Genomic DNA, 27,068 nt, shown 5'->3' with positions numbered 1-27,068 from the left:
GTGAAACAAATACAGCTGTACTGTAAACACTAAGTTGTATAGAAGGATATTATCAATAAATAGTTTTCCTTCATTTATTCATTTTATGATGCTGCTGTATCCAGTTCAAGGTTGGGGGGAATCAGGGATGTATCCTAGCACTCAGTGAGTGCACAGCCAAGAAAATAATTCTGGATAGGAAGCAAGTCAATTGCAACAAACACAGACACATCTGTGTGTGATTCTGAGGATCATCAACTCGCAAAGCATATCTTTGGGATACAAGAGAAATCAGAACAGCTGTTAAAAATCCAAATGAAATCATGGAGGATATGAAATGCTGGGGGAAAAAAAAAAGACATCGCAGAACTAATGACTCTGTCACAAGCAGGATTCATTTTATGAACTAAAAATTCAGTCATATTATTTTTATAACAAACAAATAAGTATATATTTTTTTCATGACAAAGTTATTCAGCATGCAAACAGCTATACACGGAGTGCTGTTTACCATACATACATTCTAATAAGGAGTAAAAATGTTATTTTGTCACATTTCCTAACAACAAGGGAATCACTTTCAAACACAAAGTGACAGTACTGTTAGCACAAATCTGTTCTGTGTATAACTCTCAAGAAAGGACTCATTTTAAAGTGAGACCCTATTTTTTTCTGTAAACAAACAAAAAATAAAAAATAAATACAAATAACAATGGTCCCATATTTTAAGCAAACAAGCCTGAATTGTTCTAAATGAAGGTAGATGTCAGGAAAGTAATGTGTAAAATGTGGTCGTTTCATAGAGCTCCTTGACCTTTTCTTTTTTATTTGCAATGAAAGCAAGAAAAAATACTCTACTTTTGTGCATTTTCCATATGCTGAACTTACAACACTAACATTCACCAGTAAAATCCACCCCACGTGACAAATATATTGGAGGAATCCAAGGTTCATGTGCAAGATACCGCCTGCCTGGGGTTCTACCTTTTGAGTGACAATTCACCGAACTACCAACAGCACCCGACCTCCTGTACATTTTCCATTTATCCAACAAAATGCCTTGCTTTTCAAGATGTCTCTAGAGTGTTTTGAGCAATGTAAAAGTAACCTGTACTTATGGAAAAAGCGAAAGTGTATAACATATGATTTATTATCTTGCTTTCTTTACAAATTAAAAAACCTAAAAGGTAATTCTAAATATAACACGGTTGATTTTGTAACTAGCTGGGATCAGATCTACTTCTGCAGTTAGTCTGTCCTGGTATCTGCTGTTACTTTACTACTCAAATGTAGGACAAGACTGGGAGATTTGATATGCACTGCACAAGAGCAATGCACAGAGATAATAAGAACATGCCACCTCATTAACAGCGGCAATGGTGTGGCGTGGCTACAGATCTGGTACACCATTGTGCACCATGCAGGTAACTGATAAGCATAGCAGAAGCAAAAAGGCTTTACAGCATGAACAATAACACTAATGCAGGACTGTTAACTGTATACTAAGGCTGCCTATGAAAAGTGTTCTACATCACCACTGTTACAGAGTTACCTGTACTAGCAGAACAGAGCTCGATGCGATACAGTGGGAGCATATATTCCCCCAGCCACCTTGCCAACACAAGCATGCACAGTCAGAATGGTGAAACATCATACCTCCTGAATAGAGCTGCACCTGCAATTACTTCTATTGCTGAGGCACTCAAACCGCTGTCCTGAACACAAGCAGATACTCATACTGTAATAATATACATATATGGAGACAGGGAGGCAATGTGCAAGTAAGAAAAACAGACAAAATGTTTTCCTCATGCATTTAATGAGGCGACACAATAACATGCTGCCAGACTTTATCAAAAAGAAAATGCTCCCTCAAAGACCTCAGATAAATGCCTGCATAACTTCCACCAAACCAATTACTTCTCTTCAGCACATGATGGGATTTCTAACCTCTTACTTCTGCTCAACACTTGGTGTTTCAGAGCACATGGTTCGCTGTCTTCCAGACTGGATGCTGACCTTTAAGAAATAAGTGCTGTTTACTGTTGATGCTTTCAGACTGTTCAAGCCCACTTGTTACAATGCTACTGCAATGTTATTGTGGATGCCCAAGGCCAATCATTTATTATCTAGTGCACTGTCTGATGAACTACTGATCAGAGTTTGGATGCCTCTGATATACCCTCTAACTCCTATGGTTAGTAGACGCCTGCTTTGTACATGGGGCAGGAGATGTCTGATAGTGTACTTCAACTGTTTGTCTCTGTTCAGCACCATTTCTTTAAATCTGCCTGGAAGAAAGCTGGCAAGTGTCAAGTTGTGCAAGCTTTTCTTGGTGACCTGTAGGTAGATTTAAGAAAAATGTGTCGCCTCACAGTAAGACGCTGTCCGGTTTGATTCTTAGCAAGAGCGTCTTCTGCGTGGAGGAGAGACATGGGCATACCTTCGTTGAAGGTTGTGCATCAGGGCTGGTAACTCGGCACGTAAAAATCAACTACCAATCATTAGCGGACCAGAGTTCCGCTGTGGCGACCCCTAACCGGGAAAAGCCGAAAGACACAAAGTAAAACCCAGAATAGTGTTGGTGTTTCTTTTTTTAAAAGAAGCATGAGCCCCAGGGTTCATTAGTTCAGTCTTACTGGTTCTCAATTCCAGGGCCTCAAACCAGTAATATTTAACTAATGATTTGGCAGGATGTGGGGAAAAGTGAGATAACTAATGTGTTTTTGCATAAAATAGTGACATCACCACCTTTTTTGTTGGCTCTGTCTAATATGAAAATGTTATAACCTGGCTGGGTGATTTCTTCATTTTTTGTTTCCTGGTGGAGCCAGGTTTCTGTGGCCGGAATGTGCATCTGTGCATGCACATAAGGGCAAACACATTTGCAAGTTGCTACTGTATATATGAAGGCCAGGGTGAGACTGTGAGTGAGGTGGTAGCAATAAAAGAGCTGATGAGGATGTGTGTCTGATGCCTGAATATGCCAAGTTGGGCCTGCGTTCGGGTGGCTGTCACCATTACGTTTTATGGTTATGGAAATAAGATGGTACGGTTAAAAGCGTAGTTGCTTGATTTTATATTTAATGCCCAATTTGCTAGCAAACAGCTGTTGCTTTGAATAATTGAGCTTGAACAATAAGATATAGGAATGCGGATACAGATAGCGTGTGACTGGGTGAAGTTCAAAAGCATTTTGCTTGGAGGACGCAAAACAAAAACTGTGACAGAATTGTGGGAGCAATAGATGTTGGCTGGATGTTATGGGGGAAAGTAGGAGAAACAATACTAGTATGAGGAATTGTGGGAGAAACATTTCTGAAATGTAAGAAACAGAGGGATTTGAAGGACAGTGGATAAGGTTGTAGTTAAGACAGGAAGTAGAAGGGTTTATTTGGGAAAAGCCGAAGTTGAAATGTAGAATAAGAGATTGTGTTTAGCCTCTATAGCAGACACAGCATTAGATAATCTGGAGATGCACAAATCAGTCGACCATTCACAACTACACCCATAACTGTGCAAAATGGCAAAAAATCATGTAGTTAACCTTTAGCCATACATATATATATATATATATATATAGATATATATATATATATATATATATATATATATATATATATATATATATATATACACACTTCGACTCAACTGTGAATCATGTAGTTAAACTTTATAGTTATATATATATATATATATATACATACATACATACATACATACATACATACATACACACACACACAATCTAACACTGAACTTCCAGAATCATCTGTCCTAGCTGGAAGCATGTGAGTGTGTTCGTAAAACCAATAATGCCAAAGAAGAAGCAGAATATTGACCAATCACTACAATGTGCTACAGTGTCAAAACCCTTGAATAACAAGTGTACAACTTACAGAACATATCTCCAAACAGGATTTATCCTCCAGCAAGCATTACAGCTTCAGAATGCTTTATAACACTCAAACAAGAACACTTACAGTAACAAACAACACAAAGGCAATGGAGAGAAATAAATCATTTTATTTCCATTTGGTAACAGGGTAGGTGAGCTAGTCGACTGACCCTTTTCAACCATAACCCAAGCTCAAAGGAAGCAGCAGACAATACAAAGTAGTAACAGAAAAAATATTATACAATAACTGCTCGTTACTATTCAGTAATGAGCAGGCTGACTGGACATCCCAAACAATGTGCTCATTGTAAATTCAGCATATCCCAACAGAAAAAAAGGTTGGCTGCTGAAGTACCACTGAGCGGTCAGACTTTTCTATAGGCATATACCTGAGGACACACTAAAATCTTAGAAAAATCATGTATGGTCTACGAAACTGAAAAACATACCTGAATTCTGCCTTATTTTTGTGCTGTCCCCACAAATGTCAATTTTTAACCGTTAAAAAAACTAAGCAAACAGCAACAGAGATTCTGTTTTCTCTGTCACTTCTCCTGCACTGACATATTATACAAGTGTTGGAACGCAAGTCCCATACACAGTATATTGTATAAAAGCAATAATCCAATCCTGTCTGTGGGTATATCAGGATTTACTCACAGTCGGTTTTGTTTAATCACTCGAGCTTCGCTCAGATGATCAAGCCACACTAATCATGGGCAAATCCTGATATACCCACAGTGGGTCCCACACACATTTGTGGATTTACATAAGATGGTATTTAATTCTTTTACTAAAGAGATTTCAGTTTGCTCACTTGCAAATACTTGTGCCTGTGTTAGAAAAGACTGATCATACTGGAACCATCTTCATAGATTAAAACCTGCCTCTGAATGTGTAAACCACTCTCTGTTACTTAAAACTTTCAACAGTTCCTTCATAGCTCAGGTACCCTTAAAACAGTTCGGTTCTTAGCTGCATAAAATAATGTCCGTGGTATATTAACTCATAACAGGTACTTTTCTGCAGGAGTACATCAAGGACCATCCTCGGCCCTCTACTCCTCTCCATGTTTATCAATGGAGCACAGTTTGCTATGCCCACTAGAAATTACACAGTTATTCAAGCTAAAAAAAATAAAATGAAATAACTGCAGGGACTTACAGCATTACCACTAAGAATGGATTAGACCATTAACTTTACCAAAGCTACCATGTTATTCTGTACCTCCTGTAAACACAGAAACAAACCAGTTCTGAGAATAGTAGATCCTCGTGATAATCCACTTTCAATGGTAACAAAGCAAAAATACCTTGGCATCTCATCTGATCAGTATATTACATGTATCTGACATACAGACCATAGAGCTCATGAAATCCTACAAAACTAAAGTTGGCTTAGAAGTACTCAATCCTGTTAACTGAAGAAGCCAAATCATCCACGGCAATCCAAATGTTACTGAACAAATTAGAACACTGCTTACCAATTTACACCCTAATTCAGTGCACGCACACACACACACACACACACACACACACACACACACACACACATATATACATATATGCATATGCATCCGGGAAGCAGTAATAACAGGAGTTTCAATTTAAACCCTAGCTAACCCCATCGATTCTTCATCCTCACATCCAGGCTCCACAGATAAATGTTCATAAACAGTATATAATTTTATCCAGGAAGGAAGAAACCATGTCACTTTCTCTTCTTTTTTAAAACTAGACCCCTGTAGACTAAACTGAAATTCAAGGACATTTTGCTGGGTCTACTTTAATTAAACAAAAGCAGAATCCGTCGAATACTAATCTGTCGACACGTAAACAGCGAAACACAGAAACATCGAACGCACTAAATAGCGAAATCAGAAATGTCGAATTGTCATAGTTGGCCCATCTGCGGTACAGCTCCGTAAGGTAAGTGTGCGATAGTTACGGACCTTAGAGTTAGGGTGCGGGTTAAGGTAAGTGCATAGACAGGTAATGTATGTAAGGTTTAGTGTAGGGGTTTGTTAAGTGTATGTGTGTGGAATATTTACTTTGTGTGGGTATAGTTCTGTAGGTTAAGTGTGCGGTAGTTACGGACCTTAGGGTTATGGAGGGGTTAAGTAGATAGTTGTGTATGTGGGGTTTAGTGTAGGGTTACAAGTGGGGTTTTGGTGCTTTAATTTAGGGTTAGTAGTAGGGTTTTGGTTAGTGTATGTATGTGTTTTTTGTTGTTGTGTTTGCGTAGGTAGTATATTACGGGCGGTGGGGTTGGCCGACTATTGTGGTTTCAATGTTTAAATTTCGTGGTTTTGCGTGTCCAATGTTATCGCGTTTCGTTGTTTATGTGTAGACTGATTCGTATTCGACAGATTCCGCTTTCGTTTAATTAAAGTAGACCCCATTTTGCTTTAGGAGAATGATGGAGAGGTGACTCAAAAGGATGACAACTGCAGCAGGATCTGAAGCAATGATGTCAGATTTAGAAGACAGGGGATACACAGTTGCTTATTGGTTATAAACTTACCTAAAGAGGAAATAAGTTGCAGAGATCCTTTCTGTAAAAGTGTACAAGGATGATGACGTATCGTCAAAAAAAGGTATGGCAAATTTATCCCTGAAAAAGAAACTGATGTTGAAAGTCCCAGGTGCACACATTGCACCTGTTACAGGTGAAGCAATATGAGCAAATGATAGGGTGGCTGAAAGTGGCTGTTGAGCACAAAGTTTAATGTCAGAAAGGCCAACACAGGTGGTACCAATGTCCAAGCTGCCAAGCTCAGAGAAGAGCAACAACAGAATAAGTAACACTTGACAGGCTAATGCATGGGGCACTGAAGTAGGTGGCAAAAGGAGGGCTGTCGCCGAATTCTGGAACAGAATCATGAATCAGCAAGTCTGGGGCTCTAAAGTTCAGTTCTCTGACCCAGTGTGGACACATCTCTAGGCCTACAAACAGTAGCTACTAGCCTGTTAAAATCCAGGTTCAGTTTTGGAATGAGAGCTAACACAGGGATCTAGGGATCTCACACATCACAGTAAAGGAAAAACACACAAGTGTACTAACCATGCATGCCAGAGAAACCTTGTACCTCACACGACAGCTGGACTTGTAATAGCAAGCTTAATTTAACTACAGCCTCATCCCAGGAAAAGGTAAAGTCCTTTTGTCAATATTAAATTCTTGTAAGTTGGAACTTAAGTGAATATTGAGAGGGGAACTAAAGGAGGGGGGGGCTGATCTAGGAATGTTAGTCATAAGCCAGTGATACCTGTTTTAATCTTTACACTTACTTCTTTAAACGAAAGATGTCAACATTCTTCTATGCCAAAGAATCCCTCAAGACTTTAACTCATAGCAACAAATGTATTGCTGAGCACCCTGCATACAAAAGAGGATGTGAGATACTATATTACCCCAAGGAGCGGGCCCAATTAGTGCAATACGCACAAACTGACCATGGGAATTTGCTCCCTGGGTTTGGAACTTGTGAAACCAGGAGACTGCAATAACCAGTAAAATATACAAAACTCAAAATTTTGAACAAAAAACAATAAACGGATGGGAAAAAACTGGGAATCCTATCAAATTCTGTTCTATATGCACAGAAGATGAGGAATTAGAGGCCAAACTGAGAAAGCTAGGAAAGGGAAAGTTGCCATGGTGTCTTACTACCTGTGAGGCACAAGCCTTCAAAGCTCACCACAGTGTCTCAAATAAGAACAGCCTGACAGTTTGGCACTCCCCTACAACCGGAGGCAGCATAAACTTCATAGCTTTCTGAGCTAAGGCAAGCAGGACATAACAGAGAGTTTGTTCATTATCCTTGACCCAGTTCTGTGGCACAGAGGGACCCAGATGACTCATGTTCAATTACTGGCAGAGGGCACTGAAAAACTGGCAAAACACAAAATCCAAAAGGCTCCAAAACCAAAACAAATCCAAGGTAGAAGGTCACGAGCAGCAACTGTTTTATTTGGTAAACTGATCAAAACCAAAACAAATAAATTACATACATATATTAAGCACTTCTGTCCCTTATCAGAACTTCATCAGAATATAAAAACAGTTAAATAAACAAAACATTTATACACACGAGCAATGACAACACGTCCTTTGATGTTTCAAGAGGGAGCATCTCCAATCATTCCTAGGCAAAGTAGTATCACAGTGCCAGCTAGTGTTCAGAAGATTTAAGTGTACATCATCTTAACAGTGTGTAACCTTGCAAGCCAGCTAAAATTCTGTAAACTTTTTGTATCGAACAGATTGTTTTTTGTGTATATACAAAACGTAGTTTCTGTGAAAAATATTAAATAAAAAATCACATTAAAATGAATATGTAATTCTTTAACCATATAAACCATAATTATGTTAAAATCATACACATAAAAATTGCTCCAAAAACCTTGTATCTTTTGGCTTTTCCCGGTTAGGGGTCGCCACAGCGGAACTCCGGTCCACTAATGATTGGCAGTAGATTTTTACGTACAGAGTTGCCAGCCCTGACGCACAACCTTCAACGAAGGTACGCCCCATTCACGCATGTCTCCACACAGAAGATGCTTTAGCTGAGAATCGAACAGGACAACATCTTACTGTGAGGTGACAATGCTACCGCAGCACCACCACCTAATACCTAAAAATAACTCAACACTTGAATGGATACAACAAGATGGTAAAAGACATTAAAACCAGTGGTAGCGGGCAATAGCGGCATTCAATTAAAGAGTATATAAAATGCATGCCTTCTGTCATTTCCCTGAAGGGGCTTGAATGGAAGGAAAAAAATGTGTGTTAAATATAAAGTTCACATAAATAGCTTTATTTGTTGATGTGTTCTGCATTTAAAATGCAAAAAAAAAGCTGCTTAAAGTGCAAACCCATAGCAAAGGGGCCAAATGTATTATTGTACCATTTGCCCCTACCTCTGTTTCCTCACCTAGTCAACTGTTTAAATTTCAAAAGGGGTCCAATGGATCAAGACTCGTTATGTCCAGCCCAGCCATGGGCATTCAAAGTCAGTTGCCAGTATAATTCCCTTTGTTCCAATAACTGTAACCATGGACCTCCCTTCATTCCCTCTTTAATCCTTCTATAACTACAAACTTAAATGTGTGACTTTTGTTGTCCAAAACATGTCTTGCCAAGGCATTATTGGGGTTCCTTTTGTTGATGCAATACGGGTGTTTGTAAATTCTTTCCTTCAACCTACGCTCAGTTTTACTGATGTAAAAACATGGGCACTGTTGGCAGAATGCTGCATAGATCACCCTCTTAGAATTACAGTCAAAATTTGACCTAACTTTGAATCCATTGCCTTTAATAAGAAACCTATTGGTTTACCTGTAAATGTGTGAACAGCAAATTTCTGAAAGGCAGTCTGCAAAGTTTGCAAACGCCGAACGGAAAAATGTTTGAATGTGCAATGAGTGAATGCAGAGTGAGATTCGCTCATTGCACATTCGACATTCTGGGGCGGATTGCACTAAAGTGGGGATGGGGAAATGGTTCCTTTCCCCACTGTAGTGCAATCTCGGAGTTAGAATAATATAGTAGGGGGTGTGGGGGTGCAGGGGGGCTTGCCCCCCTACTTTACACTTTTGTTTTTTTGTTTTTTTTGGTTCGACATTAATGTTCAAAAAACAGCGAATCTGCTTTTAGATTTGCTGTTTTTCGAACATTAAAGACTGTCGACATTTTCAGTTTCGTGGTTTCGAGTTGCTCATATGAGCACTCGAACCACTGTGATTCGAGTTTTTAAAGGTAAACCAACCTATTACACATCAGAATGAATTTAAATTGGGAACAGAACCCACTTTTCTTCTTATGACAAACCTGATGCATGTTTTCTTTAGATGTGCATTCCAGACTTTCCTTCAGGTTCCTATCTCTTCTAAATGTAAAACAGGGCTTGTGTCCTAACTTCTCTCTCAAAAGTGGGAGTTTCACAAATTATCACCCAGTTTTTTCAATAGCCCGTTTAAGTGTCCTGTGGTCCATACTACAGGTAGTTATGAAATTCATGGAGTATTGAGGTCTGATCAAGTCCCCAGTTACATCCCCCTCCACTTCAGCCCCTATTATCTTGTATTCTAAAATTTGTTGATCATGCAGTATTTCGTTTTCTCAACCTCCAACCTAAGTTCCTCGAACAGTCCATCAGGATAATGTCTCTTACGGAACATACCCAGTAAAAGTTTACATTCATTGTGGAAGTCCTCATCTGGGGTGACCATTCTAGCAGTTCTAACCAATTGCCCTTTCACCACAGATTTCTTCTGATGGAAGGGGTGGTATCTGTTGAAATGGAGAAAGGAGTTTGAATAAGTGGGTTTTCTAAAAATCATAGCTATAAATCTCTGGTTATTCCTGTCCTTACTCAGGGGGACATCCAGGTAAGATATTTTCTCACTGTTGAAATCATACATAAATTTCAAAAAGTTACTAGTGTTGTTGATGTAAGTTAAAAATGCCTCAATACCTTCTACCCCACCCCTTCATAAAATAAAATTAATAAAATAAAAATATCATCCAGGTAACATGTGTAAACCTTAAGTCTATCCTTGTACTCTGGATGATTTAAAATGTATTGGTGCTCCCACTGAGCCATCACTATATTAGCAAACGTTCCACCACAAGGGGAACCCACAGCTACCCCAACTTCGTTAACTTGGTTTTCTGACTGGCCGTGGAAGGAACTAGGTACCATTAAGCCTTTTCCTAAATGCCCCAATAGGTTACTGGTTCCACCAGCTGACAGTAAACACTCCTGTAGTTGATGCCATCATGGTAGCAGCAGCCACTGAAAAAGAACTGGCAGAGGAGACTGCCAATGTCCGTCCACCTATCAAGCAGTCTAGAGCACTGGACAGGATTGTAAAGCATGTTTATTTCTCAGCCAGTTTTGTGCTGTGGTCATTAAACTACCAAGCTCACTTTACCCGGCTGCAGAGAGATCTTTTCAGGGAGCTTTCAGCTGCTCTCTCCAAGTTTATGCCTGTGGGGGAGTTCAAGAAACTTTCGCCCAAGCTGGCCACTCTTGTCGTCCAATGCCAATTCCTCGATGAGGCTAAACTCCCATACAACAAAAGGTACCTCAAGAGCTGCTGTTTCAGGACTACCCCTAAGGAGACATGCCTGGATGTGGCTGTGTGATTTTGTGGAGTCCTTTAAGGTGTCCTTTGTTAATGCCTCCTTTGATGGCTCTTCACTGTTTGGGCTATCGGTTAGAGATACTTTTACCCACAGTGAAAAGGATGGGAAGACTATCTGCTGTAGGAGTCAAAATGTTCTACGCCTCAGAGGTCCTTTCCCAGGAACAGGAGTGGAGGCAAGAAAATGTGATTGCTTAAATCTCAAGGGCCTTTCCAAGACCCGCAAGGGGGACCCTCCTCCAGAGGCAGAGAAGGAGAGTTTAACAGTAGGTGCCACCCTAGAGGCAGAGGAGGGGTCCGCAAAACCAGGGATTCAGAGACACCTTCCCAGACAAGCCCTATCAGTGCTCCTCAAGCGCTGCCCAACTGTCCACCTCTGGAGGTAGTCAGGGATCAGCATGCTTTGCACTCAGAAGCCTGGACGCACTTGACTTACAATCCCTGGGTGCCAACAGTAACATCCAGAGGCTACTACATTCCACTTTTCCTCCCCTCTCTAAACACCAACAAGAAACTCCCCGATGTGCCACCCAGTCAGAGGGAGCAGGCAGCACAGGAGATTCAAAAACTGCTGCAAAGAAGAGGCATCCAAGAGGTTCCAACCAATGAAAGAGGATTCAGTACCTAGTCCCACTTCTTTTTGGTGCTGAAAAAAACATGGGACCTAAGACCCATACTGGATCTCAGCAAGTTGAATCATTATGTAAAGAAGTCGAGGTTCTGAATGGTTACATTCCAGTCTATTCTACCACTACTGTGCAAGGATAATTGGGTGTGCTGAACAGATCTCAAAGATGCATACTATCACATCAAAATAGACAGGCAGTCCAGGAGACACCTGCACTTTCGGCTGGGAGTCAATCACTTTCAGTTCAGGGCAGTGACCTCTGGGCTCACCACAGCCCTCCTGGGTGTTCACCAAATGCATGGCAGTCACAGCAGCTCACATGAGACTCAAAGGATTTGGGGTGTTTCCATACTTAGACGATTGGCTCCTTACTGCCACCAAAAAGCATCAGCTTATCCAAGCCAGAGAGTACCTAATTCAACTCTCATATTCCTTGGGCATCACTATAAATATAAACAAATCCAATCTGACTCCTGTGCAAAACCTAGAATTTATAGGAACCCAGTTGAACATGAGGGATCAAATAGCTTCTCTTCCCTTACACCGCATAACAACACTGAGGAATCAAGTCCAGGAATTGCTATCCCACCAGTCCCTCCCTGGACAGCTAGTCTTATAAGTCCTAGGATCCATGTCAGCAGCAATTTTGTTACTCTGGCAAGGTTTTTTATACCAATTCTTCAGTGGACATTAGCAGTACAATGGTCCATTCTCTACCAATCACTATCCCTTCCCATCAACTTGACACCAATCTGCAAAAGCCACATCCGCTGGTAGACTCAGTCAGACAATTTCCTTTTAGGTAGACCCTTCTTAACGCCCCCCCCTCCAATAGCCACAGTGACCACGGACACTTCCCAGTTGGGGTTGGAGGGGCATTACAAGGCGAAGATGGTCCAAGACATGTGGTCCCCCAGGAGACCAGGTTGCATATCAATGCCCTGAAGATGAAAGCAGTTCTCCTAATGCTGCAAGCCTTTCAAGATGCTCTCCCTTTGGGTACTATTGCAGTTCACACCAACAACATGTCTGTTAGTCTGGTACATCAACAAACAAGGAGGAACCCCTTCTTACCCTTTGTGCAGGGAGGCCATGAGGGTGTGGGAATGGGCGATAACTTCAAACCACCTTCTGGATGCAACACACATTCTGGAGAAAACCAGTGAGCTGGTGGACAGACTCAGCAGCTCGATCCTGACTCTGCATGTGTGGTCACTCAACCAGTCAGTGGCAAACATGATCTTCAACCTCTGGGGTCAGCCTTACTGCAACCTTTTTGCCTCTTCCTTCAACAACAAATGCAGTGAGTTCTTTGCTCTGATCCCCCCTCCAGGGGAGTCCCTAAGGGATGCTGTGGTACACAATTATCCCCGGGTCTCCTATATACTTATCTCTGTCCTCTATTTATCCCAAAGTTTCTTCACTAGACAAGCAGACTGAAGAGTTCAGTCATCCTCATTGTCCCCTTCTGGCCTCGACAGGTGTGGTACCCCTTCCTCGTGTCTCATCTGAAACATCCCCTGTGGATAATGGAGTCAAGACAGGACCTTCCTCTCTCACCCGTCAGGAATGCAGCACCCAAATCTTCATGCCCTCAGGCTGACCGCTTGGTTTCTCCACTTCCAACCATAGTGAAACAGTCCAGCTTACTTTCTGGTCTATAACATAATTCTAGCCTCGCAAAAGGTTTTAACTAAGTTTACACCAGTAAGTGGAAAAGGTTAGTTGTTTGGGCTACAAACAGAAATATTGATCCTTTCTCAGTACCAGTCTCAGACATTTTACTTTTTCTTAGTGCCCTGTTTAAGGAAGGAGCTAGCTTCTCTACCATCATGCTTCAATTACCTGCAATTTCTAATTTTCATACTGCTAGCTAATCTCGTTCCCTGTCCACCTTTAGGTTAGATTATGCAAACCCTTTATGAAAGGTATCTTCTGAGACCTCCCATTAAGGAAATCATTCCCACTTTGGGACCTCACTGTCGTGCTGCACAGTTTGACTCAGAGACTCTTCGAGCCAGCAGCCAGTTGCAACATGAAGTTTTGGTCATAGAATACAATCCTTTTAGTGGCTATAACTTCAGCAAAGAGAATTTCCGAAATACAGGCATCATCTTCCAAACCTCCTTACATAATCTTTCATAAGGACAGCAGGGTTTCTCTACGTACCGCTCCCTCCTAAAGTAGCCACAGAAAACAATATCAGTCAGTCCATTCACTTACCAGTGTTCTTTCCAAATTTTTTTTAACAAAGGAGAGTATATTCTACACCTTCTCGATGTTCATAGACAGCCACATTTCTATCTGCACAGAACTAGGCAAGCACAGGAAGTCAGAGCAATTGTTTATAGCTTTTTCGGCTGTCAAACTAGGCTAAATTCTTTCTAAGATCACTCTACCAAAATGGATCACTGGTTGTATCCTCTCATTTATTCACAAAAGGGCCTAGAACTGCCTCGACTCCTAGGACATTTTCCACCAGGGCTATGGCTACTTCTTCCACCTTCTCATCTAGAACTTCCATTGATGATATTTGTGCAGGAGCTACATGGTCTAACAGTCGCATCTTTGTTGCACACTATAAATTAGATATCGTCTCAAGAAGCAGGGCTTCCTTTAGCTCAATGGTGTTCAGTCATATCCTTCCATGAGGGCCATCCTGGAATCACATAACTGGGGGCGCTGATCCTATTGTGAGGAATGAAGAGGACAACATCAAATTAGAAAGTTATGTCTTACCATAACTTGTCCCATTGTCTGAGCCTCATCTGCCTTCCTTCTATCCTGTCCTGTTTATGGATGTATATTATCAGCAAACTCGATCTGAGGTACTTTGCTGGGTGTAGTGAATTATGAGTAAGAGGGAGGAGCTCGAAAGTTGGATCCAAGTCTGGAGAATGTTGCCAAGCCGGATCCCAGGATCGAATTGGAGACCCTATCATAACGAGGAATGAAGATGGACAACAAAGATGCCAAGTTATGGTAAGACATAACTTTCTATTATTATTATCCAAGGATAAAAATCCAAAGGGGGATATTCCAGGGTGACTGTCACCGCTGTTGTTCTGTCTTCCCCTTAACCCATTAAGCTGTCTACTTAACAGATTAGGTCATGGCTATAATTTGGCTCCCAGAAAACAACAAAGTGCCAGGACTTTTCTTTTTGTGGATGATTTAAAACTGTACAGCTCATCAGATGAGGAACTGAAAGCACAACTGCAAGTAGTCATATCTTTTTCAGATGATATAAGAATGCCATTTGGTCTTGATAAAGGTGCAAAAGCAACCTTTAAAGCAGGAAAACTGCAGCACCAAGAAAACATCAGTTTGGGACAGGAATGTGATAAGAACTTGAGCAAGAGGGAGTGTATAAATATTTGGGAATTGATGAAGGCTCAACAATAAAACATGAACAATAAGAATAAAACTTAGGAATATTTTAAAAGAATAAATTTCATACTGAAAACATTGCTAACATCTTGGAACAAAGTCCAAGCTATAAAGCAATTTGCTCTTTCTGTCCTAACTTATAGTTTTGGAGTGACTGACAGTTCCCAAAAGGTGTTGGATTGGTTGGACAGGAAAACAAGAAGGATGCTTCATGTGCATCAAATAATTTATAAAAGTCAGTGTATACCAAGGCTATATATTCCCCATTCTGAAGGAGGTATGGGCCTCCTCTAAACTGATTACATGTATAGATCTGCACTCGTAGGATTGTATTCATATTTGCTGCCCTCACAATACCCAAACGTAGTGAAAGTTTGAAAACATCGCTGCTTAGTTTAGCTGAAGCATATCTGTGTCAAGCAGGAATGGAAATCAAACCAGAAGTAGATAAAAATCAGGCAACTGAATGTGCCAAGAAACAAAAGAAAGAATATAAAGTAAAGGATCTGATGAGAAGGCAAGAAATGTGGAAAATGCATAAATATAGTTCCAGAAAACCACTGGAACAACCTCATCTCGATCAGGATCTGTCACAGGAATAGTTAAGGATAGGTGGATTTAAACCAAAAGATGAAAGATTAATATTGACAGCCCAGGATAGTGGACTATGTACACATTGGTTTAAAAAGTCCATTGAACATGTGGGAGAAACAGGCAAATGAAGGTTTGGTAAAACTGAATTGGAAACAGTCACACACCTTGTAGCTGGTTGTGATATACTAATGGCAGATGGATTGCATACTGAAAGGCATAATAATGTGGCAAGACTGTTGCAGTGGGGATTGTGCAAACATTACAATAATGAAATATCTGAAAAACATTGGAAACACGAGCCACAAAGCATTATAAAAAATTTATATCAAATGGGATTACTCATTATCAACAGTTCAAAAAATAGATGCGAGTCCTGGGTCCTCTCCTGTTTGGTATCTACTTCTCTGAAGTACAGGCTAACACAGAAGGTCTTTGGCTAATGAAGTTCGCAGATGACTGCAAACTAGGAGCCATAATCGAAACTCCCAACGATGTGGACATCCTACAAAAGGGCCTCACTGAGACAGATGCCTGGTGTCAAAGCCATGGCCTCCAGCTCAATGCTAAAAAGTGCATTGTCATCCCCTTTGGTAAAAACTCTGTACCCATGAACTACAACATAGGCGGTAGTATACTTAACACCGAAAGTGTAATGAGAGACCTTGGGACACAGGTGGATAGTAGTCTCTCCTTTGATAATCACATTGCCACAGTAGTCAGGAAATCCTTCTACGTGGCACACCTCATCACAAAAGGTTTCTCATCCAGAAAAAAAGAGGTCATTGTTCCCCTCTACTCATCACTCAGACACATTACAGAGTACAACGCCCCTTTTGGTATGTACCTCACAAGACATCTACAACAACTGGAAAGGCCGCAGAAATACCTCACAAAGAGGATTACCGGCCTCAAACAGATGCCCTACGCAGACCATCTAAAAAAACTCCAGCTTTACTCCTTCGCATATTGTCTACTCAGAGGTGATCTCTGCCTAACATACAAAGCTATGTCAAACCCAGAGCTGTTGGACATGCTCCACTTAAAGAAATCCCAATCCCTCCGAGCTACAGACTCTAGGGACCTAAACCTTGTCACCACAATAAACAGAACATGCCGGAGGGATAAATTCCTGACCCAGAGACTTCCCATACTCTGGAATAAACTACCTATCTATATCAAACAAAGCTCCTCATTAGCACTCTTCCAACAAAAATCTTGATGATTGGATGGGAATAGGAAATTCACCCCGGGGATCACCTCTGTGGCTCTGCTCGACAGTGGCACAGGAAAATAATTTTCTTGGGTGGCAAAAGCCAGGGTACCTTTTTGGCTGGGCTTGTATAGGCCCCAGGGAAGATAGCCTAGTACCTACCTATGAACCTATGAGAAAACTAGATATAGTAGCCCATAAAAAGAAGATAAAAGTAGCATTGATAACTGAAATTGCTACACCCAGTGATTACAGTGTCTTGCATACAGAGAGACAGAAAGTCATAAAACACCAGGATTTGTAGGCAGAAATGAGGGCAATGTGGAAGAGGGATACCCCGGACAATTCTAACACTAGTAGGAGCAATGGGTCTTATAAAAAAGAATTTACAATTGTACTTAGATATGTTACCAATACATGTAACTCCCTTTGAATTGCAGAAGGAGTCAATACTGGGCACATTGCGATTGCTGCAAAGAACACTTCTGGCTAACATCAAAGACTGAAACAATACTAGTTTCACAATCTTTAATCATACTTACATTTAGGAATGGGGTCCATTCCCATCACATTATTAGAAACCCAAAAGACTTGGAGAAATTAAAAAAAGTGACGGGCATATGCAGGCCTTCTGTCCATGCTGCTCCTTTATCTAGGCCTCCAAGGCAGTGTGCCTAAACCTCTGTAGGTCCAACTAGTGTAGTCAGCTGATGCTGCTTCCCTCCTCTAAGCATTGGCAAGCTAGTGTCGATCACTCACTCCCATCCTCTCTGCCTTGCTCCAACTCCATCGGGAAGTAAATGTGCCTCCTTTTGCACATCCTCTTCTGGGGGACTTCCTCAGTGGGGTACTCTGGGGAAGTATCAGAAGAAGGGGCTCCCTCCTGGGCAGGGATATTCTGGAGACTGTTCAGGATGGGTTGACTCAGGATAAAACGAATGGGCTCAAGGCCCCGATCCAAAGGGGGGACAGGGGTGGGTTGCAGGACATGAGGTGATGGCTCTCTGCCTCAGGAGAAAAGTCTTTTCACTACTTAAAAGGCTGACAGACCTGGAGAGGTTCTCTCTTGTCTCCCCTGAAGCCGAAGCCATGAAGGGCAGGCAGCTAGGACTTGCACCAGATCCATAACCTCACAGGGAACAAGACTCGAACTATTGAGGACTGAGGCGCCTAAGGGAAGAGATGGCTCAGACAAGGATGGAGCCAATCCCACTCCCCCCCGGACCCACTACCGACACCTCGGCTCTGAGACCTACTCTGCTCTGAGGGGATAGGAACAGGGCTAAGCAGGGGTACCGTCAGTGTTGAGGAAGGAGGCTTCCCTGGCAGCGAACCCAACACATTTGGAGTCTCAAAACTCTTAACTCCAAAGCTGAGGGTCAGATCGAAGAAGAAGTCCTGAAGGTATGGCTCTGATAGCTCTCGGATACAATAGGGGATGGAGCAGACATTACCCCCATCTAAATCTGGGTCTTGAGGAATCTCCTCATCATCCTGTCCATGTCTGCCAGTTTCTAGGGTCTATATTACGAAGTCATAATGTCGTAATATTGAACATCTAAAGATCGACAAGTATTCATCGAAATGCATTTCGCAACTCAAATACTTATAGGGCAAACAAATACTTGCCTCGCAATACAACGGAACAAACTAAACCTAAAACAAACCCACCCATGTTGGGGGCTGTGCCCCCCACACCCCCCCAACTAAATATACCAACTCAGAGATTGCACTACAGTGGAGGAAAGGGCAACATTGTGTAGTTGGCCAACTACATCTTTGCCCTGTAAGTATTCATCGAATCACGCAAATGCGTTTCGATGAATACTTGTTGATAATTAAGTGTTCAATATTACAACGTTTCGATGTCATGATATAGACCCCAGATTCTAGAGTACCTGGAAGAAGTTGACACGGGGTTGGGAGAGTCTGGACTTTATAGAATGGCTAGGAGACTTGTTTCAAGCTCTCGGATCCAGAGCCATGGGATCAGACACTGGAGCCGATGAAGGAGGAGGTGACAATGTTATTACTTCCCCTGGATCCAACGATGCTTGTGGATCAGATGGGGTAGGCACTTTCTTCAAATCCGAGGGGGTCAGATCTGAAGTTTTCTTAGTTTTGGACTTTGTTTCCATAGCATCTCTCGGAGAGGCAGGGAGAGACCTCTTTTTTTGTTTCTTTAGATAAAGAACAAGCTGAAGTCAAAGAGGGGGTCTGAGTCTCAGGAACAGAAGATGGAAGAAGATTCCTTCAGATTAATTTATTAAGTCTATATGCGAGAGCTCATGGATAGAAAAATGCACACACTTCACAATCGGCTTTCAAGTAAACTACACCTAAACAATATACGCAATCCTTGTGGGCATCCTGATCGGGGATCTTATGCCCACAAGAAGTGCAATGTTTGAACCCAGGAAGGGTTTGTCAGACATGTCCCAAAAGCCCACCAGAAACAAACACTCTAAGGAAAGAGAAAGAACTTCAAGCTATAACTACCTATTTTTTTTTAAGTTAAAAGAATAGTAGAGAAAGTTTAAAGTTAGAAAATTAGAAGGACCTAGCTATACAGAAACTGCACTCACATACACACACACACATACATACTAGTAAACTAACTAGGAAAAGACAGGATGTCACTTATAGAGCCAACGAAAAGGGAAGAAAAAGGATAACGGAAGCACTTGCACTCAGCGATGAAATGTGTGACTAAAGCAATCACAGCTCGAGAACAGAGAGATCCGCATCCGGACGCCGAAGTGGCAAACAAGATCTGAGGTGCTTGAGTGAGTGCAGTGCATTATGGGTAAGAAGGAGGAGCCCATGACTCTGATCCAAGTTTGGAGAATATGGCTGAACCGGATCAGATCAGAGACCCTATCCTGAAGGGAAATGAAGAGGACATCAGATTTTGTCATTTATCATGGCTTAACTACAAAATGGTTTGCAACTGTTTCATGGCTGCTGTAATGTAACTGATCAGTGTAGGGTGCATCTTATACATTAAGCATTTTTTTAACCATGATGTGGAATACTGTCAAATGCTTTTTTGTAGTGTACCCATGCCATACTAAGATTCTTCCCCTTTTTACAGTTATGCATTATGACTTTATCAACAAATGATCCTTTATTCCATATAACTTTCTTTGGTACCCTTTTATTCTATTGCCATGATTGAGTTTTCTTTTAAATGACTATAAACTCTGTCGGCATCAATTCTAGTGTATAGTTTATATGTCGTCAGAAGGAAAGTTATTGCTCTATAGTTTTAGGACAGCTTGCAGGCTCTTGTTTAAGTAGACATATTGTTTTTCCTGTTGTTAACCAGGTTAGTGTCCGTTTGGGGTGCGCACATAAATAGTTCTTACTCATAGCTAAATCTTCATGTAGATGTTAATACTTTTAGCCAGAAGATAAGTACTACATCTCGGCCTGGGGTTTTCCAATTAGGAGCTTTTCTTAACTTTGTTTCAATCTCTCTGGCCGTTACTTCATCTTATTTCATATCCTGTACATTTGAACTTCTTATTCTTTCTTTTACTTCTTCTATCCATTTAGCATCTTTGTTATGTTCCACAGGATCTTCATAGATACTTCTACAAAATATATCTATTTCTTCTTTGTTGGTGGTGCTTCAATTTCTTTTGCCTTGTTTCCCAATTCTCTATAAAACTTTTTTGGGTCATCAATAAATTGCTTATTTTGTACTTTTCCTTTATATTTATCTACAATTATCTAAGTTTTTTCTGCCTGTGCTGATATTTTTGGTTTATTACTTGTGATAGTGTACAACAGATCCTGATCTGTTCTGACATATATCTTTGTGAGTATTTTTGTTGATACTCTTAACAGTGACACTTCTTAACTGCTTTACAGTTTTCTCCATTTGATACCTACATGATGACATGTGATTTCTCCCCTTCCTTTCCCTTGCTGCCCTGTGTTTTTGTGAGAAGACTATCTATTATTAATTTAGCTACACAGCATAAATAGTATAAATAGTATATCCTATTTACTTCCATTATATTGCACAAATCTCTATGAACAGTCCTAATTACTCTGTTCACTTGTTTTATCAAACTTCTAACTTTTGGGATTTTATTGACTTTCTACAGTCTATTAATACGTCTGTCCATCTCTATTAAATCAAACCCCTCTTCTCTTAGATCATTTTCTTCTAAACTGAGGGAACATTCTTTGTTCTCCATTTCCTGTGGGCATTCAACAGAAAGTTCCAGAGCACAGAAAAACACTGCAAAGCTTTCGAGTACAAGACTCTTTCTCAATGCAACAATTTAAAGCATCAGTTCAGCATTTATATAACAATTTAAAATCACAGCCAGCCTACCAATTGAAACTAATTAATTCATCAAAAGTTAAACCTTTAATCACAAACATATTTTTTATATCGCTTTATATTGTTTTTTTATGTCATGTGGTTTTATTGGTGACTAAAGGCAGTATTGCAGTTTATCGAGAGTGTCTTTTTTTTTGGTTTATTGTTTTTCTGTTTCATTTTTACCGTAGTCCATTTAGCTGGATATTTTAGAAACTCCCAAAGTATCTTTCTGTGCCAAATTCTCTTCAATTTCATCCTGTGTCATACGTTGCGCTTTCATATGTGAATTCACCAGCCTATCACTCCACAGCATTGGCTGTTTCAGAGTTGCCACAGTTTTCTGTTCCTTCCCTTGCTGTGCAACTCCAACTGAACTTTTATACTGGTTTCCTATAGAAGGCTTCAAAGTATCTTCATATGGCAACTGATTAGATGTTTCCCACTCCACTGGTTTCGCCTTAATTTGGGGATCCATTGGTCTATCCTGCGGTGCTGTTATCAAAGTTAGATTTTCTACGCTAAATCCTTCACTTCTCAGGTAACCCATAACCTCAATTTCAGTTTTTTAACTTCATTACTAACCCGCTTTTCCTCTTTTTTTTTGTATTGTAAAATTTTCCCTATCCGGATGCCATTGCCTGTATTTCTCTTTGAATATCTCTGGGGCTACTTTTTTGTATTGATTAATTTGGCTTTCTCCTTTGCACAAATATTTAACCATATCAGATCACTCTTTTCTTTCCCATGGCCATATTTCTTTTTTATAGGTTCATACTAGGCTATCTGCCCTAGGGCATTTATAAGCCTAGTCAGAGTGTGTGTGGCTTTCACCACCCCTTAGGATGAGAATACTACGCCCTTTTTAGGGTTTAGTTTACTGTGCCTCTGTCTAGTAGTGACACAGAGATGACCCCTGGGGTAAACATACGATCTCCCATCCATTCGTCAAGATTTCTCTTGAATAGAGTTAGTGAGGGGCTCTGCCTAACATGGATTGGGATTCTGTTCCAGAGTGTAGGGAGCCTCTGGGTTATGAATCTGTCCCTCCAGCACGTCCTATTTATTTCTGTGTTGAGGTTTAAGTCCCTTGCTCTTGTGGCTCTGATGGATTTGGATTTTCTGAGGTGGAGCATGTCCATTAATTCTGGATTGGACATGGCCTTGTACGTCAGGCACAGATCACCTCTGAGTAGGCGGTATGCGACTGAATAGAGCTGGAGTTTTTTCAGTCGGGCAGCATATGACATATGTTTAAGACCCTTTATCCTCTTGGTGAGGAACTTTTGGGGTCTTTCCAACTGCTGCAGGTGTCGGGTAAGATACATCTCAAATGGGGCATTGTACTCAATCATTGGCTTGATAAGAGAAGAGTACAGGGGCACAATGACCTCTCCTGATCTAGATGTGAAACCCTTCATGATAAGGTGGGCAATATAGAAGGTCTTCCTAACCACTTTGGCAATGTGAGTGTCAAATGAGAGGTTACTGTCAACCTGGGTCCCTAGGTCCCTGATTACCTCTTCCGTACTTAGTGGATTACCACCTATGTGGTAATTTGTTGGTACCTTGTTTTTCCCAAAGGGAATGACTATACATTTTTTGGCGTTCAGCTTAAGGCCATGGCTCTGGCACCAATTATCCGTTTCTATGAGGCCTCTCTAAAGGATGTTTGTGTCCGCTGGAGTATCAATTATGGCGCCCAGTTTGCAGTCATCTGCGAACTTAAGTCAGCCACAATCCTCCTATGTTTGCCTGTACCTCGGAAAAATAGATGCCAAACAAGAGGGGTCCCAGGACTGAGCCCTGTGAGACACCGCTTGTGACTGGCTTAGAGTCTGACATAGCTACAGCAACTCTGACCCTGTGGGTTCTGTCCTTGAGCCAGTTTGCAACCCATCTTGTGACATATGGGTTTACATTTAAGCTGGTGAGTTTGTCTATGATGCCCGAGTGGGGTATTGTGTCAGGCTTTTGCAAGGTCAAGGTAGGCTGTGTGAACTGCCTTACCCTCATCAATGGCCTTAGTGACCGTTTCAAAAAAGTCGACCAAGTTCAAAAGGCAGGATCTGCCCTTGACAAAGCCAAATTGGGTAGGATCCAATGTCTGAAGGTCCCCAATATCTTTGTTTATGAGTTCCATAATGATCCTTTCCATAGCTTTGCAGACCAGGCTCGTCAAGCTTATGGGGCGGTAATTTCCAGGGTCCATAGAAGCACCGCTTTTGTGAAGTGGGACCACTGTTGCCGTACGCCACTCTTTGGGTACGTATGCTGTAGTAAGGCTAAGATTAAACAGCAGCCTTATGTGTGGGTTTAGTTCCTCTTGGAGTTCATGTAGCACACAGCCCGGGACACCGTCCAGTCCCATTGATGCTGTGTTTTTAGCTTTAGAGAGGACGGCTCTCACCTGGGCATCTGAGATGTTAGGGAGGCTACACTCTGCTGGGATAGTTATTTCTCCTTTTGGGGAGGGAGGAGAAATTTGCACTGAACCTGTCTGCCAGAATGTTGGCAATGTCAGTGGGTTCAGTGTATTTTGTGTAATTTTGGACTAACTCTGAGCATATCTGGGAGTTTCCACCCAGGTTTCTAACATAGCTAAAGAAGGCCTTGTGATTGTCTTTTGTGTCTTTTGCGATTTTTCTCTCAAAGTTGGCCTTGGATGATTTTATGAGTGATCGTAGTTTTTTGCTAGTACTGATCAGAGATGCCTTCCCTTTTAGGGATTTTGCTCTGTCATGTAGTAGCTTCCTCCTCCTGTTGTAAAGTTTGTTTATGGTTGGGGTCCACCAGACCGGGCACCTGCCTTTGGGGGAATGGGTCTTGGTTTTATTTGGGATTGCATGATCCATGCATTCTTGAAGGTGCCCGTAGAAGGCATTTGCAAAGGATTCAGCAGTGTGGGTTGTGGTTTCCACTGGCCCAGGGGCCTTGAAGGATACCACTTCAGTCTTAAGAAGTGTGAAGTTGGCTTTTGAGAAGTTCTTCACTGTGGTCTTTTGTGCAGGGGGCGGGATGTGGATTTCCAGTGAGATTAATTTATGGTCTGATCTTACCAAAGAGGGATATACTTCCGGTGTGGAGCATTTTGTCCCCATGTTTGTGATGATCAGGTCTAGTATATTGTCTCCTCCTGTGGGAATGGTGACTAGTTGTTCCATTGCATTTGAGTTTATGAATTCTAGAAACTTTTGGGCTAGGGTGTTGGGGCTTGAGTAATGTTCCCAGTCTATGTTTGGGTAGTTGAAGTCTCCCAATATGATGGTATTTGGAGAGACATTCATACTCTCCAGTGTCTTCAGGAAGGCTGTGTGGGGTTCCTGAGTTTGAGAGGGTGGTCTGTAGCATGCTACAAACTGTAAGGCAGTTTTGCCTATGGTTAGTTGCACCTGGATGGTCTCCGATGCTTCGTGCGTTGCCACTAACCTGGAGGTGTGGGTATCTTTGCTGAATATGGATACTCCCCCTCCTTTTGTGGTTCGGTCCAAGTTTTGGGGCCGGAAAGCATGATATGAGGTAAAACCTGATAGTGCTGGGGTGCTCTCAGGAGCCCTGAACCAGGTTTCAGTCACTGCACAGACATCGATGTTCTCCATACTGAGGAGGGCTTCGAGGGTGCATCTTGAGGTTTAGACTTCTGGCATTGAGCAGCATTACCCTTAGTTTTTTCCACTTGTGTTTTCTAGGGAGGTAGGTTTGTCATTTGAGCCTTGCCTAAAAAGGCACTATGGGGTGGCAAGAGCCTTGGCCAATATCCGAAGCCCAGGGTGACAGGTGCAAGCCATCCCTTGGAAGCAGCATGGCTTGTCAAGCATGTCATCCCAAGCAGACAGACATTGGATCCCCTTAGAATGACACCAGTAATTAAGCCAATTGTTGAAACTAATCATTTTGTCTTTGTACTGTGGCATCATTCTTGGTGAGGGTAAGATGCTGCTCAGGGTCAGGGTCATACCGGCCTGGGCTACATAATCAGAGAGCTCCTCTATGTCTCTTTTCATGTAGTCCAGGGAGGTACATCTCAGGTCGTTCACACCGGCATGTACAATGAATGAGTCATATTTGTACTTGCTGTGGAGTGACCTGAGTGCTTGTGTTATGTGGCGGATTCTAGCTCCCGACAGGCAGCTTACTGTAACCTTTTCCTTGTTCAGTCTGGTGAGCGGGACGTCAGTGTGTCTGACTATGGAGTCACCTATTACAAGTGTGTCTGGCATGTTGTTTGGCCTTAAGGGCTGTGACTGTTTAGCACACTGACTTTGTGAACTATGTGTTGCATGTGCTATGTCTTGAGGTGGCGGTTGCTTGGGTGTCTGCTTTGGAGGCCTCTGTTGTTTTGGTAGATTTTAATCAGCCTCCAGTATGTTTTGTGTGTTTATGTGTTTGGTTTGCAGTTGTGATAGTTCTATGTGAGACTGGGTTTGTGGTATGCGTGGTTACCTTCTCCTCCTGACTGGTCTTGCCAGTACTGAATTGAGAGAAGTCAGCCTCCAGTTTGGCTATGTAGTTGCATCTCTCGCTTATATTTGTATTTGTTGGGAGGAGGAGAGGGTTGTCTGTGTACATGAGGCAATTGTAACATTGTCTCAAGATTCCCAGATTCACCAGCTGAACAGGAGAGGACGCCAGCAACTGACCCTTCGACATGCTAGAAATAGTGAAAAAGATTGCTGTGTAACTGAGTCAGAAAGGACCTATAGGGAAATGGGTACTCAAGGGAATTTAGGTGAATGAAGTACTTTCTTTTGTTTAAGAGTGCTTTACCTGTATAAAAAATGCTTTAGGAGCAAGTGCTGAGCTTTTCAGATAGAGTATAGGCTGTTTAGATTGCAAGTAGAACAGTTCTAAGGGAAAAATTGAAGAGCAGACTTTACGGAGCCAGAAATAGTTTAAACTTGATTAACCGGTGCTGCCCGATGCTGCTCTATGGGCAACTTTGCGCTGAAAACGCGCAAAAGCGGGCTTTATAGCAGGGGGTTGAAAAGAGCCAGGAATTGACCCAAAATGGCCAATAAACTACAAGTTGCTGGGCTGGAACCAATCCTCTAGGGACAAATAGGTTGCTCAGTGCTCCCCACTCCCACTGGTGAACAAAGAAGCTTCCTCTTATCCAAATAAGGATATGGATAGCACAGGAACTAAGACAAAGCCCAGAGATCAGCAAAATCTGAAGACTGGACTATTCTAGCTCAGAAAAGCGGGAAAACAAGGATATTTTTTTTTTTTTTTCTTTTTTTTACAGAGAAAGGAGAAAAAGATACAGAAACAAACAGTAAATGCTATAAAACGGCTAGCGCACTTGAGTGTGTTAGCCTAACAATTAAATTAAACAAAAAATAACTTTTTAAAAGTGCTAACAGTATAAATTCAACACAAGTACAGTAAAAACAATATGCAGAGCTGTTTTTTAAGCGAAATGCAGTCGAGATTCAGTAATTTAAGCGAAAACCAGAAAAAATACTTATAAATCCAGGAAAGTCACTCTTTCACTCTCTGCTGCTTGTAGAACTCTGCAGGACACCACGAGGAGCTGTGCTGAGTTTTTTACAAGTGAAAAAGCGCGCAAAAGCGGGCTTTATAGCAGGGAGTTGAAAAGAGCCAGGAATTGACCCAAAATGGCCAATAAACTACAAGTTGCTGGGCTGGAACCAATTCTCTAGGGACAAATAGGTTGCTCAGTGCTCCTCACTCCCACTGGCGAACAAAGAAGCTTCCTCTTATCCAAATAAGGATATGGATAGCACAGGAACTAAGACAAAGCCCAGAGATCAGCAAAATCTAAAGACTGGACTATTCTAGTTCAGAAAAGCGGGAAAACAAGGATATTTTTTTTTCTTTTTTTACAGAGAAAGGAGAAAAAGATACAGAAGATACAG

General features: G+C 41.6%; 1 protein-coding gene across 1 annotated transcript in view; it reads right to left on the bottom strand.

Annotated features, from left to right (window-relative positions):
• The window catches only part of IDS (iduronate 2-sulfatase), a 480,980-nt gene that overhangs the window by 219,564 nt on the left and 234,348 nt on the right, over positions 1 to 27,068 (bottom strand). The window lies entirely within an intron of this gene.

Source organism: Protopterus annectens, chromosome 15.part0 (genome assembly GCF_019279795.1).
Source record: "Protopterus annectens isolate FY-2018-M chromosome 15.part0, PAN1.0, whole genome shotgun sequence".
Lineage (NCBI taxonomy): Eukaryota > Metazoa > Chordata > Ceratodontiformes > Protopteridae > Protopterus > Protopterus annectens.
Note: the sequence above shows the minus strand (reverse complement) of the source record. Positions and strands in the feature narration are given on the sequence as shown.